Source organism: Mobula hypostoma, chromosome 3 (assembly GCF_963921235.1).
Source record: "Mobula hypostoma chromosome 3, sMobHyp1.1, whole genome shotgun sequence".
In the NCBI taxonomy this organism is placed as follows: domain Eukaryota; kingdom Metazoa; phylum Chordata; class Chondrichthyes; order Myliobatiformes; family Myliobatidae; genus Mobula; species Mobula hypostoma.
The window spans coordinates 93213521-93235730 of NC_086099.1; the positions used below are offsets into that span (position 1 = coordinate 93213521).

The 22210-nt window shown below is 42.4% G+C and overlaps 1 protein-coding gene across 1 annotated transcript in view; it reads left to right on the plus strand.

Annotated features, from left to right (window-relative positions):
* LOC134343715 (collagen alpha-1(XXV) chain-like) overlaps positions 1-22210 on the plus strand; it is a 411208-nt gene that overhangs the window by 173444 nt on the left and 215554 nt on the right. The gene's annotated exons all lie outside the window — the stretch shown is intronic.

Below are 22210 nucleotides of genomic sequence, written 5' to 3' on the forward strand. Positions count from 1 at the left end.
TATTATTGTGACAAAGTGTTATCCAAAGACTGTCATACTTTTCAGTGTAAACAGAAATAAAGCATTTTGTCCATTTGGATATCTAATAATGCCAGTTGTCGATTCCTCCTCACCATTTCCTGGTGCATGTTTGACCTGGGTTAATATTGGTATGAAGGAAGTAAAATGCACTGGTCGCAGAAGAGATGGAGTGAGTTTTATTTAAATGTACAGACGGACTCCTTATAGCATGTTACTAAATTTCTGATTTATGAAGACGGTGCTGTTATTATCCCAAATATTGGAGCTATCCTGGAAGTCTGCCAAAATGTTTGGGTTGAGACAGATTTCAGTTGTTAATTGAGTACCCAGTGTGAAGTGCCTTGACTCCAGCAGTATCAGATATACTTATTATGAGGTACAGAGGCAGCTGGCAGCCTCAGATCTAGTTGCTGCATTTCGGCAACTTCAAAATTAATGATGGTCATTGAGAAATGTTTGGCATCTTACCAAATGCTGTGTGTGCCACCAGGAAGCTCTGATGAATGGAAGCAGGATATCGGCTCCAGTGTCGGTAATCATTGCTCAGTCAGATGTTGGACTTTGGCTTCTCTCTCAAGTAATTTAAAGAACTTTGTATAAGAGAAAGAACGAAAAACACACACTTTTATTTTTTAAAATATATTTCATGCAATTCTTTCATCATTGGAGAAAGTTGTTGTATTTTAATACCCTTAGGGAGATTAATAGCAGTTTGAGTTGTTTTTTTAAAACATAGCAGCCAATTTACACACAGCTTAGTCCCGGGTACAAGGGCAATTAAATTGTATTTTTGGTGGAAAGAAAGTTAGCCAGTCAACCTTCTGCTAATCTACCATGAGATTCATTTCCATCTGAGTAGGACTTCACCTTAATATCCCAGTCGAAAGCCAGCACCCATCGAGTTACAGCCCTTTTCTATTAGTTGAAGGAATGCATTGAAATTCTTCTGTCAGTAAACAAAGTATCCGGTAACATTGCAAAGTTCTCTCATTTCTCAAATTCACCTGTCTTGTTTACCTGGTTGCAGGCAAAAGTTTCTAAACACACAAGGCAGAAATTGCTGATAAGATGACATGCTGTCCTCCTCTGGCTATATGAATCATTTGCACAAGAGATTCTGCAGATGCTGGAAATCCGGAGTGACACACACAAAAGTGCTGGAGGAACTCAGCAGATCAGGTAGCATCTGGGGAAGTGAATAAGCAGTCAGTGTTCTGGGTTGAGACCCTTCATCAGGACTCAATAGTGTCTCAATATATAAACCATTTGTCATCTTTCCAAAAGGCTATGTGTTCAAGATTCAGTCCAGGGCTTTCCTTTGCTTCCCAGCTGCTATTATTTCACAGAAATGCCATTAATGCACCTAAGCAGAGTGTTTGATAATGTTGAGGGGGGAAAGCCAGGAGAAAATGTAACCACTCCCCTTCCCTCAATTCTCCTATCACCCCAAAAGATGGTATGCATGTTCCTCGTAGCATGGTGCGTTCGTGTGTGTGTAAGCAAAACTAATTCATTTACTTTTAGAAGTTTTGTGAGTACCAGCACTGAGGGTTCCCACATAAGCTTACTTGATGGGAAATGTAACTACCTTAGTACCCAGCACCAATAAATATATAAGTTACAGAAACAGGCCATTCTGTTCATCAAATCTATGCATGCCAGCCTCCACTCCAACTTCTGTCATTCAACAACTTTGCTCAAATTACTCAATTTCTTTCTCTCCCATGTATTTATCTATCCCACAAATCCATTCATGATATTTCAGTTCAAGGGTTCCCTTTGCCAACAAGTTCCACATCCTAAATACTCCTCTGAATGCCTTGTTGCATCTGTTCCTGTGAACATCTTATATTTTTAGCCTCCTTTCCTGCCAACACTTCTCTAACAAGCCCTCCCAGAGTCATATGTTTGTGAACTCACTGGCAATCTGCAGAGACAAATTGTGATAGAGTACAATACAAACTAACATATGACAATTAAACATTATAACTTACTGTCCATTGGTAATAAATTACTGGAAAGATAAAATCTATTTCAATCAAAACAAGGTGAACGATTAGACCTTATATTTGAGAACTATTGACTAATACTTAAAATATCAGTGGCAGCCAAATGAAATGGGAAAAATATATTTAGTGTTGTAATATTCAGTGTTATTGAGGCATTCCTTTCTGAATTGTTATCTACAGGATGTGATTTTTTAAGGGATCTTGTTAATTTTGATTAAAATAGCTAACAGGATTCTTGCGATACCTACGAATATAGAATAGTGGCACAAAGAATTCAGAAGCCTTTTGTTAATTTTGTATTCATTAACAACCTGAAGCACTGAGATCAGGTACGAAACAAGTCAGACTCAGTGCATCACTCTGCCTGAGCATCTCCTGAACCCCTACAAAATCCCTCTCTCAGATCATTTCCCTTTATACACTAATGTGACACTGATTTCCCACACTTTCTAACTTTGTGACCTCTCTGTAGGAGACAGTTGAAAAATTATCGTTATGGTTAAATTGCACAGCAGTTTGCTGCTACACCCAGTGGCCAACTGGCTGGAGGTGACTTGATCGTGTTGACATAAAGCTCTGAATCATTCCAGAGAAAGCAGAAGTCTGCTTTGCATATTGGAACGATATATGACATGCAGAATAAACCTCCAGTTCCTTATGCTGAATAGCAAGCTTGGATAGATTTTTTCTCATAGTAAAGGAAAGGAAATGTGGAATTTTGGTTAATTTAATTGCGTGTAGCCCCCGGTAAGCCTCAGGCTCGCTCAGCTCGCTGTCGTCTAGGGAAGTAGCCTTCGGCCCTGCCAAACTGGGTAATCACGTTTGTGTGGATGCTGTGTGATGTACCCCACCCTGCCAAACAACAGACAATACACCATATGTGATTAAATAATTGCACTTTATAGATCTTACTGGAACTATGTAATTAATAGAGATAAAATATAAAAGGAAAATAAAAGGCACAAAACTTATCAAAGTTCAACCACTTCATGCACAACAGTTGGAGCTCAATTAATGGAGTCTTCTTTCCACCATTCGATCCCCTCCGACCTCCTCGACCCGCCACCTGGGACCACCCGCAATGGTCGACCAGACGCTCCACACAAGTCTGTCTTCATCTCCTCTCCTTGCCGAAGACCCTGGGCCTCGGACTCCCGCTCGGGGTCCGTCCTGTCAGCCAGCTTACAGCATCGCGTCTCCTCTCTCTGCCCCCATCGAGCCTTCTCCCTCAAAGCCTGAAAAACAATAGCTTACAGATACACATGAAAGAATAACATCTATCCCAATTGGTTCATTCTTCCTCTTATTAATAATATAACCCCAACTGGTTCGTCCTTCCTCTTATCAATAATATAACCCAAACAAGCAGAGAGAGAGAACACCTTACATCACAGTTATTATTGCAGAAAAGCCATTTTTATTATAACTTAACAAAGAAGCCATTTTGTTAGCCTTCGCAGTAACATAAAAGAAGAAACCCCTTACACAAGCTAAAATAAAACCTAGAATTCATTCTTACTTTACTTTCAGGTGAGCTGATCACTTTGGTCAAAATAATTAAAAAGCCTATGAGACATACAAATGTGAAATTCATTGATTAATATCAGAATCAGGTTTAATATCAACGGCGTATGTTGTGAAATTTGTTATGAGGCAGCAGTACATTGGAATAAAAACTGTGAATTACGGTAAATATATATATTAATTAATTAAATTAAATAAGTAGTGCAAAAAAAGGTAACGAGGTATTGTTCATGGATTCATTGTCCATTCAGAAATCTGATGGAAGAAGCTGTTCTCGAATCACTGAGTGTGTGCCTTCAGGCTTCTGTACCTCCTCCCTGATGGTAACAGTGAGAACACGGCATATTCCAGTGTGGTACAAGGAGATAGAAATCATCAAAAAATACCAATCCAAAACAGGATTTTTGAGTTAAGATCTTCAGGAATACCTTTAATGTAACTTATCAGTATGTTAAAAGCAAATGAAATCAAAGAGCTTTGGTGGCACGTGTGAGAGAGAATAAACTGCAGATCCACAGGGAAGTAGGGAGAGGACAAATAGTGTTGGTCCCCTGGGGGCTAGCATGGGCCTGATGAGCTGAACAGCCTTCCAATGAGCTATTAGAACATAAAACATAGAATAGTACAGCACAGTACAGGCCCTTCGGCCCACAATGTTGTGCCAACCCTCAAACCCTGCCCTCCCATATAAGCCCCCATCTTAAATTCCTCCATATACCTGTCTAGTAGTCTCTTAAACTTCACTAGTGTATCTGCCTCCACCACTGACTCAGGCAGTGCATTCCACGCACCAACCACTCTCTGAGTAAAAAACCTTCCTCTAATACCCCCCTTGAACTTCCCACCCTTTACCTTAAAGCCATGTCCTCTTGTATTGAGCAGTGGAGCCCTGGGGAAGAGGCGCTGGCTATCCACTCTATCTATTCCTCTTATTATCTTGTACACCTCTATCAAGTCTCCTCTCATCTTCCTTCTCTCCAAAGAGTAAAGCCCTAGCTCCCTTAATCTCTGATCATAATGCATATTCTCTGAACCAGGCAGCATCCTGGTAAATCTCCTCTGTACCCTTTCCAATGCTTCAACATCCTTCCTATAGTGAGGCAACCAGAACTGGACACAGTACTCCAAGTGTGGCCTAACCAGAGTTTTATCGAGCTGCATCATTACATCGCGACTCTTAAACTCTATCCCTCGACTTATGAAAGCTAACACCCCATAAACTTTCTTAACTACCCTATCCACCTGTGAGGCAACTTTCAGGGATCTGTGGACATGTACCCCCAGATCCCTCTGCTCCTCCGCACTACCAAGTATCCTGCCATTTACTTTGTACTCTGCCTTGGAGTTTGTCCTTCCAAAGTATACCACCTCACACTTCTCCGGGTTGAATTCCATATGCCACTTCTCAGCCCACTTCTGCATCCTATCAATGTCTCTCTGCAATCTTTGACAATCCTCCACACTATCTACAACACCACCAACCTTTGTGTTATCTGCAAACTTGCCAACCCACCCTTCTACCCCCACATCCAGTTCGTTAATAAAAATCACGAAAAGTAGAGGTCCCAGAACAGATCCTTGTGGGACACCACTCGTCACAACCCTCCAATCTGAATGTACTCCCTCCACAACGATCCTCTGCCTTCTGCAGGCAAGCCAATTCTGAATCCACCTGGCCAAACTTCCCTGGATCCCATGCCTTCTGACTTTCTGAATAAGCCTACCGTGTGGAACCTTGTCAAATGCCTTACTAAAATCCATATAGATCACATCCACTGCACTACCCTCACCTATATGCCTAGTCACCTCCTCAAAGAACTCTATCAGGCTTGATAGACATGATCTGCCCTTCACAAAGCCATGCAGACTGTCCCTGATCAGACCATGATTCTCTAAATGCCCATAGATCCTATCTCTAAGAATCTTTTCCAACAGCTTTCCCACCACAGACGTGAGGCTCACTGGTCTATAATTACCTGGACTATCCCTACTACCTTTCTTGAACAAGGGGACAACATTCGCCTCCCTCCAATCCTCCAGTACCATTCCCGTGGACAACGAGGACATAAAGATCCTAGCCAGAGGCTCAGCAATCTCTTCTCTCGCCTCGTGGAACAGCCTGGAGAATATTCCGTCAGGCCCTGGGGACTTATCTGTCCTAATGTATTTTAACAACTCCAACACCTCCTCTCCCTTAATATTAACATGCTCCTGAACATCAACCTCACTCATATTGTCCTCACCATCATCAAGTTCCCTCTCATTGGTGAATATTGAAGAGAAGTATTCATTGAGGACCTCGCTCACTTCCACAGCCTCCAGGCACATCTTCCCACCTTTATCTCTAACCGGTCCTATCTTCACTCCTGTCATCCTTTTTTTCTTCACATAATTGAAGAATGCTTTGGGGTTTTCCTTTACCCTACTCGCCAAGGCCTTCTCATGCCCCCTTCTTGCTCTTCTCAGCCCCTTCTTAAGCTCCTTTCTTGCTTCCCTATATTCCTCAATAGACCCATCTGATCCTTGCTTCCTAAACCTCATGTATGCTGCCTTCTTCCATCTGACTAGATTTTCCACCTCACTTGTCACCCACGGTTCTTTAACCCTACCATTCTTTATCTTCCTCATCAGGACAAATTTATCCCTAACATCCTGCAAGAGATCTCGAAACATTGACCACATGTCCATAGTACATTTCCCTGCAAAAACATCATCCCAATTCACACCCGTAAGTTCTAGCCTTATAGCCTCATAATTTGCCCTTCCCCAATTAAAAATTTTCCTGTCCTCTCTGATTCTATCCTTTTCCATGATAATGCTAAAGGCCAGGGAGCGGTGGTCACTGTCCCCCAGATGCTCACCCACTGAGAGATCTGTGACCTGACCCGGTTCATTACCAAGTACTAGATCTAGTATGGCATTCCCCCTAGTCGGCCTGTCCACATACTGTGACAAGAATCCGTCCTGGACGCACTTAACAAACTCTGCCCCATCTAAACCCTTGGAACTAATCAGGTGCCAATCAATATTAGGGAAGTTAAAGTCACCCATGATAACAACCCTGTTATTTTTGCATCTTACATTATAAGATCAGATGTAAGATTGGTGCAAGAATTGGGGGTTGTACAAATTGGATAAAATGTTTAACTTTTAATGAAGACAAGAACAAATTGAGAACAATTCAGTCAGAGGCAATAATTTGATTTCTGCATAATTTTTACTGAATACTGTTTGCTCAGAGGGTAGTCTTCATATCACCAATTGTTCCTTCACGTTCAATGTCACATGACTTTCTCCATTTATATTCTGTTAAAATAACTCAGACGGGTCCAAGCAACCTTATTTGCTCACTAACTCAACACAGAGGTGACACCAGGATGCATTAAGTTTCCATTTTTTTCACCCTGTTAATGGTGGATGTCCTGCCACAGGCACCCAATGACATTCCAAGTGATGTAATTACATCTGGGGGGTGGGGGGGGATTGCATCTACAGCGGCTCATTGAGGTCAAGTTGGTGGTACAGCTGATTATCTGCACTGATCATCTGAAGTCAAAATAAAACTTTGAAAAACAGTCAGGACCAACAACCACAGCAGCCACACTTGGCACGTCCTAGTTTTGTTTTGACACAGTAACAGATGGTTAGCAGTGAAACCGCAGGCTGCTTGCTGATAAAGGCTTCGCTAATCTAACCAGTGAAATTTGTAGCAAAAATTGATACTTAGAGTACTAATGTGTCTGCATTTTTGCCTTTAGTTACACTCCAATCCAAGAGGATAGCACTTTATGGTAGCACAGGGGTTCAGTCACTGGACTGGGATTGAAAAGCCCAGCCTCTCAGAACAAAAGGATGAGTCTTAATTCCATCAGTACAGTTGGAGAATTTAAATTCAAGTAATTAAATAAATCTGGAATTAAGTGATATCACAATTAATTGTGAGACTGTTGGATCGCCATAAAAGCCGATCTGGTTTGCAGTGCACTGTTCTTACCTAATCTGAATACAGCTGAACATTAAATGTCCTCTGAAGTGACCTGGTGAGCCAGTTAGCTGAAGAGCAATTAGTAATGGTTTGCCTCCCAGCTAGCCCTCATCCTGTGGAGTTAGCAAGAAAACCTCAAGGGATCTTCGCATGTTACATTTGCTACAGGAGTTTAACAACAGGATGATATTGATAAGTCATGCGGTGGAGTTGTTCTTAACTCCTGAAAGCAAAAAAGTTTGGAAACAGGAATGCAAAATTCACTAAAAGAACAAGGGCCTCAGAACCTGACGCGAAGTTCTTGAGCTCTCTGTTTAATCCAAGCACTTCAGGCAGTGTACAGCCCTCTCAGGACCGGCGGCTTGGCGAGTTCAAAATGGTAATACCTCATCAAGAACAATGTCCTAGGAGCCTGACGTTTTAATTTGAAAATGCATGGGTTCCTGAGCTTCCTTAAAAACAACGTGGGAGACCAGCAGCGCTGGATGAGGCTGAGGAGATAAACGACAAATTTGTCAATAAATCCTGCAGCCACACAGTTGCTTTGTTGTCTGACTTAGCACAGGGCCTTGTTCAGAGAAGAAATGCTTATTGTTTAGGGCTCTAGTTTGAAGTGGGTCCATTCCAAGCCGATTGATTTGATTTTCATGCTGATTATATGATTTTTCTAGAGGCCCACTTTTATTGACATCTATTGAATCCTTTCATTTGCTTCACTTCTCTGGGCAGCAGCAGAGTTATCTTTCTTCAATGAATTCACTTCACATATGTTTACTGAGTAATTTCATCTTTCTATTTGGGTAATTGGGTAAAAAGGAAAGCTGACTTATAATTATTACAAACCCAGTTAAGCTTAATTACAAATCAAAGATTCACAGAAGTTGCACTGAGGGGTTATTTGGAAAATATGTTTATACACTCTGAAACTTCATACAACCAAATCAGCACAGATATTTTGTACTCTGCCAACTTTTGGAATCCGGACAAGGATAAGAATCAAGGAACACCAGCCGGCTATCCCTATAGTTATACAGAGAAGAGAAAGGTAGTGAGAGACATTATCCAAGATACAGGGTGTTCAAAAGGAGGAAAAACTTCCTCAGTATATCTAATGAGAAATCTCCCAAGGGTTTGGAACAACAGTAGAGTGTTTCAACCATATGGAGCAAGGACTGGTGCCTGCTGAATGTGACTACTGATAGCCGCTAAGACAGCCACTGCCCACAATTTCTTTTCCTCAGGATTATATCAGGCATGGCCGGAGACTTGGTGAGAGTTTTGTAGCTGGCAAGACACCATTTTGCAGTTTGACAGGACACAATGTGACTGATGGCTTGTTTGTCAGAATGGCAAATTACATCAGCCCTTTCATCAATGAATCCAATCAAAAGATTACCTGTCACCTGGTTTCTGACAGGTACAGAGAACACTGCACACTCTGTTGTTCAAGTACCCCAATCATTTGAGAACAGTGTGCAGCTCTGATTGGGTGCTGGCATGGCATGTATTCCCACTGACGCCCATTGCTATTTTTGTTAGCATCCATTTTTCAGGGTGAAGCCTCTTTAGCAAATGATCTGAGTGAAGTAAGAAATGATGGGAATAATCAGAGATCATAAAACTAAATAACAACCTCTCTCAGTCCAGAAATTCCTTACCTTCTGGGCAAAGAGCTGCACTGCTCGGCCAAGAGACTGGTTGTGGATCACGGGAGCCCTGCTCACTGCCACGGTCAGACCTGAAGCCTTTGCCCACAGCACCCTCGCTCTCCACTGTGTCCCAGAAGATGAACAGAACGTGAATCTTCATGCTGGTGGCTCATTCCAGCAGGTTGTGGGGTATTTGTCAGATCATACAATTGTCTTCACTCTGGCAAGTAGGCTGTAAAACCCTTCTTTCAGAGTGTACCTTAATATATATGTTTTGATGAGGACCTCAGACTTTTCAAACTTGTCAATCCTTTCTTCACACGGCAAGCCATCACCTCCATGTCTGGGTCCATGATATCTTTAGTATAGATGAGAAAACTAAACTTTAACTCTATTTCCATCGAGAGCAAGATCACCTTAACAATGATTCACAGAAAAACTAAATGACAATGGCCTTAAAACCTGCACTGGGAAAGTACTAAGTGCCTTCAGTCCTTCTGAGATGCCCCCTGTACCATCCTTAATCTGACTGACGATGACCTGTCCAATTGGCACACCAGGATTACAGGCTATTCTGTGCAGACACAGAGGTGAGTGAATTACAAGGGTTTCCCTTGATGTGCATGAAGCTTTACAGATATCCCTGAAGATATTACTGTTCGGATTGGTCTGGTGTGTTTCAAGCATTCCCTGTTGCTTTATAGTGGAAAGCAGAGTCTACAACTGTCCCTGCTGTCCCTCCATGTTTGGAGAGGCCACGCAGATGGTATCTGATAATTTGTTGGTATCCTTCCCACCACCTAGGACATATACAATCATCACCACCTCAGGCCTGGCTTCAAACCTCCATGTTAACTCATTGTTTCTCAACATAAGTCCTTTCCTCACCTGTTCTATTTGGTTCCCCACATACCTAGAGATTAAGAGATACTTTATTGATCCAAAAAGGCAAGTTTAGTGTCACAGTAGCATTACAAGTGCACAGACTCACAATTATACAACTATTATAAGAAAAGTGAGGAAGAATAAAACATAAAAAAGAAAGAAGTAAAAAATATTTGAGTGCCTCTAGAATATTGAGTGCAGGAGAGAGCGTTAATGATGGAGAGAACAGTGATCTCCAGTGTTGCTTGAAGTAAAGGGAACTGCAAGAACTTGTTCTCCAGAGATAGTCTCTGACGTATCCTGCTGGGATACAGTGTTGTATTTGTACATATAAGTGTCTGGAAGGAAAAGCTGTGCACTTTGCAACTTAGTTACTTGTAAGAACAGTCTTATATCTGGTGAAGAGATGGAAGTAGACGGGAAACCATTTAAAAAAACAAATAACATGAATTCCTATGAACCAGTTGAAGCCACAAACCCTCAGACATCTCCAATCCCAATCAGCCAGTCAGAACTGAAGCTGATTAATGCTATGGTTTCACTCGTATAGTATATTAAACTCTCCACATTAACCTCCCACCACCTGTGGCTGATAATAGCATGCTGTTTTTCTGCTGGGCTGTGTGGAGATCATTGAATCTGAAACACTGAGCCTGATTTTGACGGGCAAAAGCTCTGTCCCACCAGCAAACATGCCCGAGAGCTTCCAGTCCTGGTGCTTCTGTTATGTTAGAAATGGTCTCAACAAGATAATGAAGTGATAATCTTTCGTGATAAGATGCCAAATGCTGTTAAATAGGTTTCTGCTGATCAACCCAAATTGGAAGCATGCCATATTTTGTGAGATTGCTATTGCAGAAGTGCCAACCACCATGAGTGCAATCATCATCACTATGTGATGTGCCAAATAACATCATCATTATGTGCCGTGCCATATGACATCATCATTATGTGCCTTGTCATATATCATGGGCGATCATGGCCTTTTGACCATGATTGTTCTCGGCAAATTTTGTTACAGAAGTGGTTTGCCATTACCTTCTTCTGGGCAGTGTCTTTACAAGACGGGTGACCCGCCAGCCATTATCGATACTCCTCGGAGATTGTCGGCCTGGCATCAGTGGTCACATAACTAGGGCTTGTGATATGCACCGGCTGCTCGTACGATCATCCACGACCTCTCCCGTGGCTTCATGGAACCTGAAAACAAAGCTGCTCATGCCAGAGCAATTAAAACTGTGACCCTGACCGAGGGGCTAAGCAGGTGCTCCACCTTGCCTAAGGGTGGCCTGCAGGCTATCAGAGGGAGGGGGTGCCTTACACCTCCCTTGGTAGAGACATATCTCCACCCCACCATCCAATGAGAGTAATAGAACCATCTAAATTAACTTGAAAATGTTCAATCCGTAGAGGGAATAGTGTTATATAACAAGGAACCTGGTCCTTTTGTTCAGAGTCCACGCCAAGCTTCAAGCACTTTTTTACAATAATCGGATACTAATCCCATTTATTCTCCCCACATTGTCAATAACATCCCCCCCCCCCCACCACCCTGCTCAACCACTCACCTATCCATTTACAGTGGCACATTAATCTATCAACCCACACATCTTTGGGAGATGGGAGAAGCCCGGAGCCCCGGGGGGAAATCTGTGCGCTCGCAAGGAGAACACGTGCAGTCCATGGGAATAGCGCTGGAGGTCCGGTTGGAACTGCATCAAATGCAACTCTAATGTGGGAATTGTCTGGTCGCAGTTCTGCTAGCTGTGGCCATGTGCTACCCCTATGGACATAGACCCCATTTCATTGAGAGAGGCTGTATCTGTTTGTTGTCTTGCTGTTGATGCAGTTTCCCTTGGCCTCTCATCATCACACTCCGTAACATAGTGATATCATCTGAAAACACGCATTGTTTCCTTGTGAATGCTGGAGCCAAACAGCCGGCCTCTCAGATACTTGGTCAGAATTTTCTTCTGGCTGAACACTGGGAAGACTGAACTCACTGTCTTGAGGAACACCACAAACTCGGTCCCCCCAGCCGCAGACCTGTCCCAAAACACTAAAACACCCTGTTCAAAAAATTGCGGTCATATTTGAGTCCAAGCTGAGATGTAAGACAGCTTCACATAGCCACTATGACTATTTCCACCAGCGTATGACATCTGACTCTGCCGTGGCTGAGCACAGCCACGCCTTATCATTCCGCTTTCTTAACACGTTTCAGCCTGGCTTCCAGAATTCTACCTCTTGGACAGCACGGTAGCACAGGATGGGGCAGGGTGGCATAGTGGGTAGCTTCATACTTTACAGCACTATGAGGGTTCAGTTACCACTGTGGCCTGTAAGGACTTGTTCCTTCTTCCTGTGACCACATGGGCTTCCTCCCACATTGTACGAGTTCAGGTGAGTAAGTTGTGGGGAGACTATATTAGTGCCCGAGGCACGGCAACATCACGAACTGTGTCCGTCGTTGACCATCAACACATTTCCCTGAATGTGTTAATGTTTCGATGTACCCGTGGCAAATTAATCTTTCTCTTTCTTTCTTCTACCTCATGTCAATTGGATTGATCAAATGTCTGCCACCATGTCCCAAATCTGTCCGCGTCCCAGTCAGCCTCCACATCTGTGCTTGTTCAATTCCTGGTTAACTCTTGCCATGACTGCAGTATTTTCATCTTTGTATTCAAATGGGCTCATTATCCCACCCCCCCATTTCTATTCTCTACCCCAGCCCTACAATGCTTGAGCAACCCAGTTTTAATTGCTCTGGCATGAGCAGCTTTGTTTTCAGCTGCTGGAGTCAGCTCTGGCATTCCATCCCTGTACCTCTCCATCGCTCTTTTCTCCTAAAAGACCATTAAGTTCCTCCTGCTGTGCAAGCTGTACCTCTTGGGAGGCCATTTTGGTTCATCTGGTCCATGCTAGCTCTCAAATCATCCCCATTCCCCGCCTTCCAATGAACTCCCCTCTGATTGTCTCATCAAACCTACTCTGTGGTTAGTTCTAGTGGCCAGTCAACACACCAGCATGCACAACTTTGCACTGTGGGAGGGGACCAGAATGCCTCAGGAGAATCCATGTCATCATGGGGTGTGGTAAACCATGTATATAGGTTGTAACTGGGTTACCTGTCTGGACACGGCCCTCTGCTGACTGCTCCTGTGGCTCCTCCCACAGACCCTGAATAAAGGCGATTGCGTCACTGCTCCTCCCTCACTCCAGGACAGGTACTCAGCATGGATGTGGGCCTATTTTACTGTTAATAAAAGCCTTTCAGTATTTACTCTACGTGCAGTCTTTTGGAGTAATTGATAGAGCATCATGGGGAGAATTTGCAAAGACAGACAGCACCACGAATCAGGATTGAACCTAAGTCACTGGAGATGTGCGGCAGCTCTGCTACACACGCCACCTCGTCACTCCATATGTTTTATTTTGATAGTGCTCTTGGGAAGCAGCATTTTAATTTGTTAAAAGAGCAATCAGAATCAGGTTTATTGTCACTGACATACGTGGTGAAATTTGCTAGGTACATACCTCGCTGCAGAGTGGTATATTTTCACGATGAAGTTTATAGTGTAAATGCCTGGATTTGGTAAAATATCTTAAATCAGGCACTTTGAGTTTATCATCTTCTATTGCTTATTACTTATATTACTCAATTGCTGTCATTTTGGGGGGAACTATCAATATTTCTGCTGTCAGGCTAGCACAAAAAGCAAAAGGGAAATTGCCTTTAGTTTTGAGGCTCAGCGTTTGACTGCTGTGACTCATATGTTAACTATTTCATCAGTCCTACTTGTGTTAACAAACACTGGTTCTCATGCCTCGAGCAAACTACAGTCTGGCTTTGTCATTGATAATGTAGGAGTTCAGGCCAGTTCAGGGCTCCTCTGGGCCATGAATTTGATCAGCGTTTTGAGCATGCACAGTAATTGTCATTTACTGAGCGTAGATGCCGAACATCTATGAAAGGCAGCATTTTTTGCCATGAATGATCATCCATTTGTCACTCATTTAGCAACACATCTGGTTTGTATTGGGATGTTTAGTGTTCATTCTCCTGGGTCTATCAAAGCAACAACTCGCTTAAAACACCAAACATTTAACTCCTTATCTTACAACAGATACTTCTGGTGTCTGTTGCTAGTTATTACATAACCCTTTGCCTGTTCAACTTTTAGATGCAACTCTCCTTTAGTTTTCTTTATGCTAACAGACCTGCCCAGTTTTAAACCCAATTGGTCTCTCAATTTTGCTTCCAAAGGGGTATTTGTAAATTCTCAATGCCCTCTATGGACTTGTAATTCAGCAAATACAAAGTCTTTGAAAAATCTGTCACCTTATTGCCATTCATACCACAAGCTGCACATCCTATGAATTTTAAGCAGATTGTGAAAACCTGTAGTTGCAAAGAAATACTTAATTTCTATCATTTGTTTTGTGTTCTTATGTAAGTTGTCAATTCAAGCTCATTCAACATCTTTAGCGTTTAATTCAGTGTCAACATGGTACTTCAGAACGACATTTTTAAAAAGAGTAATTATCACAGCACCAATCAAAAACTAGATTGAAGTCAATTTTAGCCCATTATTTGATACCATCCTTCTAACCATGATAATTTCCCTATCTCCATTTCAACTAGCTGCTAGCTCCCAACATTAGTAATTACTCAGTGAACTTTCGGTACTATGCCAAATTGAATGCTGAGGAACAATGCACAAGCCCACTTTAATTTAGCATTTTCCAAGAGACCTATATCATTTCATTTCACGTAGCATTGTGCAGTCAAATAATTATTTCAGTGGTCATCTCATGTCTGCAAACAGGGGTTACATCTGAGCTGGTGTGATTACATGATGTTTAAATCAGAAACTGTTTTCTCTTATACCTGATTTGACTTCCCCTCTACTCCTTGTCAAAACCTGCTACATATTAGGAGTTTTCTTGACCTTCTAAGTAAAATGGGCCATTAGACAATACAATGGAAAACAATATTTATAGCATTTCATTGATAATTCTACCAGATACCAAATATACGCAACAGAAGATCAGGTAAACCTTTGTATTGTTGCCAGTGTACAGTTAATCCTTGCTTATCTTGTTTGGCTTCCTCTAAGATAGTTACAGGCAGCAAAGGAGCATAATGTTTAGGGCAACGTTATCCCAGCAGCGGCTGGAAGATTGGGATCTGATTCCTTCCATTGTCTGTAAGGAGTTTTTATGTTCTCCCTGTGACCACCTGGGTTTCCTTTGGGTGCCCTGCTTCCCCTGGATGCATGTTCCACATTACAACGACGTACAGGTTTAGATAGGTAGACACTTCATTGATCCCAATGGAAATTACAGAGTCACAATAGCATTACAAGTGCCCAGATATACAAATATTAGACAAAAGTAAGAAAAAAATTAAAAAATAAGTTATCTCAGACAGTCTAGCAGGAGAGGATCATCACTTCCCCAGCTATATGTTGACTCATTATAGAGCCTAATGGCCGAGGGTAAGAATAACCTCATATAGCGCTCTTTGGAGCAGTGTAGCTGTCTTGGTCTATTACTAAAAGTGTTTCTCTGTTGAGCCAAGGTAGCATGCAGAGGGTGAGAAACATTGTCCAGAATTGCCAGGATTTTCCGCAGGGTCCTTTGTTCTACCACAGACTCCAGTGTGTCCAGTCTGACTCCTATAACAGAGCCAGCCTTTCTAATCAGTTTATTGAGCCTGTTGGCATGACCTGTGTTGATGCCATTGCCCCAGTACACCACCACATAGAAGATTGTCCTGGCGGCAACAGACTGGTAGAACATGTGCAGGAGAGGTCTTCAGGGTTAGTAAACTGTGGGCATGCTATGTTGGTGCCAGAGGCACGGCAACACTTGCCCAGTGCAATTCTCGCTGATTTGATCTGACACAAGTGATGCATTTCACTGCATGTTTCAACAAACCTGTGACAAATAAAGCTAACCTTTAATAAAACAGGGAGTCAAATTATATCTGTAAGACTCAAACGCATTTCAGGCCATGGATCGGGACACGTTTAAATAGGTTTGACTTCAACATTCTAGCTACTGAGAGCTAGAGGAAATATATATTACCATCTCCTTTGATGCTGAGGTGCAGGCATTTCCCAGTGTCTGGGTTTTTTTAGCACGTTTGAGTGGAAGTTTACAGTGGACATTATATGAGCCATTCAGACATCAACTCTTTTAATCATTTGCAGATCCAGTGACTATGGCCTGGGGCTTATCAAATGACATTCACTATTCATAGGACTGTGCAGTTACATTTCTGCAGAATCAGGCCAATGTCACTCACATTCACAACTTCCACTTATCTAACTACCGAAACGTGTTGTGAGTGAGCGCAGGGTAGATTTGCTAGAATGGTAGTAGCCGCTAGAGCACCTCTGACATCAAAACTCTTTTAACTTGCTGCAAAGGATGAACGCTTAAGGAGGTGGGGTTGACAAAGACAATCGCAAGTCCAGTAAAAGGGAGAAGTGCAAGGGAACCGAACAAAAAGTTCAGTGGGGCCCCAGTTCAATGCAAGCTTTGAATCAATCTTCTCAAACAGGAACCAGTGAGCAAAGGCTGTGGTGACTCTTGGTGATAAGGTAAATTGGGCTGTGTAGCTCACAGCAGTAATTCAAATCAGACAGCAAGCAGCAGAGAGAGACATTTAGATCTCTGGAAGCAGGCCCTCAGTGTAATGGTAATATAGAGAGCATTTCCTCTCAGCACTAGAGACTTGTGGCAAAATGGACAGGGCAAGCGCAGGGGGTGAACTGACCAGACAATGAAATTAACCTGCAGGACAGAGGCTGCTTGTGATGTAACTCTGGGTTCAAGAGCCTTCTTGTAATCAAGTGAGCAATCGGAATTGCCTCTTTTGAAAGAGTAGGGCCCTGCCAGCAGCTGCTCATCTTTCAATCTTCCTTGTTCTTGAGGGTGATGAATAAAAAGTGACTGTTAAAGGGAGCACGCTCAGTGCCCCAGCTGTTGTAACTTGTCACATAGGTCGGATGGTGGAGATTCTTCAGCTGGGCTGCTGCAGCCTGCGATGTGGATTTCCCACAATGACGATCTTTGCTTTAACTGGTCAGGTCAGAGGTGTAGCTTTTAAAGATCAAATGGCAACACTGGTAAAGATACTACAGCATTAAAAAAGAGTTCCCTTTAAAGAGAGTACAGAATTTTAATTATCACAATAACTAAGTCCAGCGGCTCTTTCAGGATATTGGAGAATGTTGATATGGGAGATGCATTACACCGAAACTTTATGCTTGGAGCAGGTGGATTGGATGATTTCCTCCTTGTCGATATTGAACTGAATGGAAATAAAACAAAAGTACGATTATCAAATTAAATAGAACATGCTAAAAGTGCATCTGAAACAGAGAGATACAAGTCTTGCAAGTGATTTTGCTTCCCAACTTGAGGCACTAGACACTGCAGATGCTGGAACCTGGAGCCAAAAAATCAACAACCTGCAGGAGGAGCTGAGGAGTTGAACAATATCGGCGGAGGCAAAGGGACCGAGCCATGCTGATGCATGGTCTCAGTCTGAAACTTCTGTTTCTCCGCCTCTGCTGATGCTGCCCAACCTGCTGTTTCTCCAGCAGTTTGCTTTTTCCCTCCAAGCTCAATGTAAATTGAAACAAAAGGAGTATTTTGATTTATCCAAACATCTAACATGCTTCAAGATAAAACCTTATGTATGAAGAACTGGATCAGTAACACCCTGGAATGAACGGACTGGAAATTTTCCATTAATTTAGCATTTTGAAAGTGATGCTCTCCGATTCGGGGACTGCAATTGATTCACTCAATAAACCTTCCATACAAGTTAATAATGAAAAACTACATAAATTCATCATCATTTTAGGAGATCTCAAGGTCATGAGCAAAATCCATTGTTGAGCCTGGTAATTTCCCCACTCATTCACTACAGCTTCAGGTGAATATTGATCAAAAACTAGTCTATTTGCATAAATAGAACTTCCACTAAATTTCTGCCAAGGTTAGAATACCAAAGTGCAGAATGTTTGAAGACTTTTTGTTTGCCAATTATGATGAATACAGGCACATAATTGCTGTTTTTCACACTACATAGTAACAGTTTTTTTTTTATTAATTTTATTATGAGTTTCGACAATACAACAGAAAAACACACCAGCAATAAAGAGATTTATACAGTGCAAAACAAACATGTCTAATATACAATTCATAACAACAAAGAAAAAGCACCCAGAATAAAACCATATAAGGGTAGTATCCTCCCCACCTTCCCACTACGTAACTCCAAACCAACCATTTCGATGTAAACAAAAGCTAAACAGAGCTTTTGTCACCAAAGAGCTGTAAATATAAAAAAGTATATTGCCTACTACCTAAACTGTAATAAATTTCACATGAAAAGTAACAGTTTCTAGATCAGTGTAACTCATGCAACCAGATGATTTTAACTGAAATCACGCTTCATAATTCAGTTTTCATTGTGCACTTGACAGAGAATAAAGTACAAATGAATATTCGGGTACTTTCAGTTAAGACCAGCTCTGAAACATTCAACTCCTTTCACTATGTAATTGATTAGTTGGAGCACCATTTTAATGATACAGTGATCTGAGTTTCAACAAATAACTTTTCGCTACCTCTGTGCTTATAAATTTGGTTATCATTCTGGAATAGTTTGGATGTATTTCCCAAAATATTGAGGTATCATAAAATTGTTGCTATGATAAAAAATAATTTCCATCCAACAGGCAGCCTTGTGTGCCGTTAATCATCAGAATGGAATTGTCAACAATACCATGGACATCGGTTGCATTCAGAATTTTATGATTCTCGTGATAATTCACCACGGTTGCATCCAAAGTGTAGACAGTCTGTGTGATGCCGTACTGAGAATGCTCCTGAGTCCACATGAAGGGTCTCGGCCCAAAAATGTCGGCTGCTTAGATGCTGCCGGACCTGCTGAGCTCCTCCGGTATTTCCTGTTGCTGCAGCATCTGCAGAATCTCCTGTGCCCGAACATGATTCCGATTCTGATTCAGGCCACATCTTTACTTGCCAGTCAGCCACTGGGGTGGTGCATTGGGGGTGTGGGGTGAGGGTGGTCAGCTTTACTCGTCTTGGCCCTAAGTCACTTTGCATATTAAGCCTCTTTTAAAATATGCACCTTTGTGATGGCAGCCTTTTGGAAATTCTGTCAGCACCGTTATTTAGGTCATGTTGTATAAATCTAGTGAGATTCCTTTATGGCCATTCTGGTCAGGACAAATTGATTACTTAAATGTGTGTTTAGGCCCTTTATTTGATTTATTCTTAGGTTTGGACTTTACTGGAAAGGTCAGCTATGACCATCGTTAATGCCTTTGAGAAAGTTATGATAATCTTCTGCCCTGCACTGTTCCTGTCTCGTGGTGAATGTCCTGTCATAATCCATAAGGTAGCTGATCAGAAATTTCATCTAGTGAGAATGAGGTAATGTATTCCTCAGTCAGGATGTTGCACACACGAAGGGGATCTTGCAGTTGCCAATGTTTCCATGCACCTGCTGCCCTTGTCTCTTTAGGCTGCAGAACTTGGGGGATTTGGAACTAAGGTGACTGGGTGATCAGGGTTCTCGGTAGGCTCCAGTCAGGCAGACTGCCTTATCCTGCAAGGCATCAAGGTTCAAGGTTAAAGTTTATTTGTCATGCATGTGTTGAAATATGCTGGATGCACTTCTCCCAGTTGTAATCGTCAGGGACACTGGAGGTCTCCCTGCCTTCCCACATCCTACAAGAGGAGCATTCCACTATCCTGCCTGGCATTCTCACCACTCTAAAGGTACAATAAGAAAGAATAAGTAACACAAAAAAATCTCCATACAGCCTACACCTCTCTTCACCAAAGCTTTGATGAGCCCTATCCTCACTCCCACAATGGCTGACCGCTTTAACCTGACTTCTTTGTATTGGACCTTGCCAAGTGTCTAACTACGCACAATCGAATAACTTCTTGGGAACTGTGGCGCTCAAACTGTGCTGACCCTCTCTTCATCTACGCAATCCAATGTCTCCTTGGGAAGTGTGACGCTCAGAAAGGAGACTTATAGAAGCAAAGTGGCCCAGCGGTTTGAGTGGTGTTGCAATAACAGACTAGCACTCAGTGTCAGCAAGATAGAATGTGGGCTTCAGGAAGGGGAAGTCAGGACAACACTCACCAGTCCTTGTTGGGAAGTCTGCAGTGGAAAATTCCGGGCATCAGCATCTCAGAGGATCTGCCCTGGGTCCAACACATCAGTGCAATTATGAAGTTGGCACTCCAGTGGCTCTTCTTCGTTAGGACCATGAGGAGAATCAATGTGTCACCAAAGGCTCTTACAAATTTACATACACTGAGTGGTCAATTTAACAGGTACTCCTGCTCATTAATGCAAATATCTAATCAGCCAGTCATGTGGCAGCAACTCAATGCATATAAGAAGTTCAGTTGTTGTTTGGACCAAGCAGCAGAATGAGCAAGAAATGTGATCTAAGTGACTTTGACTGTGGAATGATTGTTGGTGCCAGATGGGGTGGTTTGAGTATCTCAGAAACTGTTGATCTCCTGGGATTTTCAGGCACAACAGTCTCTAGAGTTTACAGAGAGTGGTGTGAAAAGCAAAATAAAAAATCCAGTGGGCAATAGTTCTGTGGTTGAAACACCTTGTTGGTGAGAGAGGTCAGAGGAGAATGGCCAGAGTGATTCAAGATGACAGGAAGGTGACAATAATTCAAATAACCACACATTTTCTGCACGCTACTGGTATGCAGAAAAGCATCTCTGACTGCACAACACGTTAAACGTTAAAGTGAATGGGCTACAGCAGCAGAAGACCACCAACATACACTGGGTGGCCACTTCATTCGGCACAGGAGGTGTCTAATAAAGTGGCCACTGAGGGTGGATGTAGAACGGAGAACATTCTGCCTAGTTCCACATCAGCCAAGTGAAGAGTCTCCAATACACATGAGTATGAGAGGCTGGAGAGGTTTATAAACACAACCAGCTCCATCACAGGCACAACCTCCCAACCTATGTTCCCTCTAAGCTGTGCGCATGTGCACGCACACACGTTTTTCAACCAGCACACAAAGGAAATTAATGTGCGCACAAAAAGTTAGTTACCTAAGATAATGTAGTAATTAATAATTATACTTATTGAAAATAATCTTTTAGCTAAACGTTTCTGCTAACTAGTTAGTCGGTTTTTCAAATACCACAATGCACGTCACTAGTTTATGTCACCTCACCTTTCCTGTTCCGGTTTGTACAGCTGCATCACGGCGGTAGCCATCTTTGGCAGACAGTGTACCTATTGTAAAGTTTACAAAGATCTGTTTCAAATCCTGTAAATAGCTTACTAAGTTTTTATTGAAAAAAAAATCCAAACTGATTTCAAACTTTGCTCAAATGGTGGCATTTGTACCTCAGAATGAACAGTTTTGCGACCTTGCACAGTTGATGGACATTGGGGGAACCTTTCTTGTGTCTAGTGCGGACTGTGAGCGAGGTTTTAGCCTAATGAATCAACTCAAAATCAAGCTGAGAAACTGTTTAGGGGAAGGTCATTTGGATATGTTAATGAGGATCAAAAGTTAACAATTGGATAGAGTTTGCCTATGGACTGCTTCATCAAATTATGATATTGCTTTGCACTGGTGCAACTATATGTTATAATTATGTGGTTTTGTCAGTGTTAGTCTTTGGTCTGTCTTGTTTTCTGTGATATCATGCCGGAGAAACATTGTATCATTTCTTAAACACAAAATAATCTGCAGATGCTGGGGTCAAAGCAACACTCGCAACACGCTGGAGGAACTCAGGTCGGGCAGCATCTGTGGAAAAGATCAGTCGTCGTCAGGACTGTAGGGGGAAGGGGCAGAGGCCCTATAAAGAAGGTGGGGGGAGGGTGGGAAGGAGAAGGCTGGTAGGTTCCAGGTGAAAAACCAGTAAGGGGAAAGATAAAGGGGTGGGGGAGGCGATAGGCAGGAAAGGTGAAGAAAGAAAAGGGGAAAACACAATGGGTAGTAGAAGGAGGCAGAACCAAGAGGGAGGTGGTAGGCAGCTGGGGGAGGGGACAGAGTGACATAGGGATAGGGGAAGGG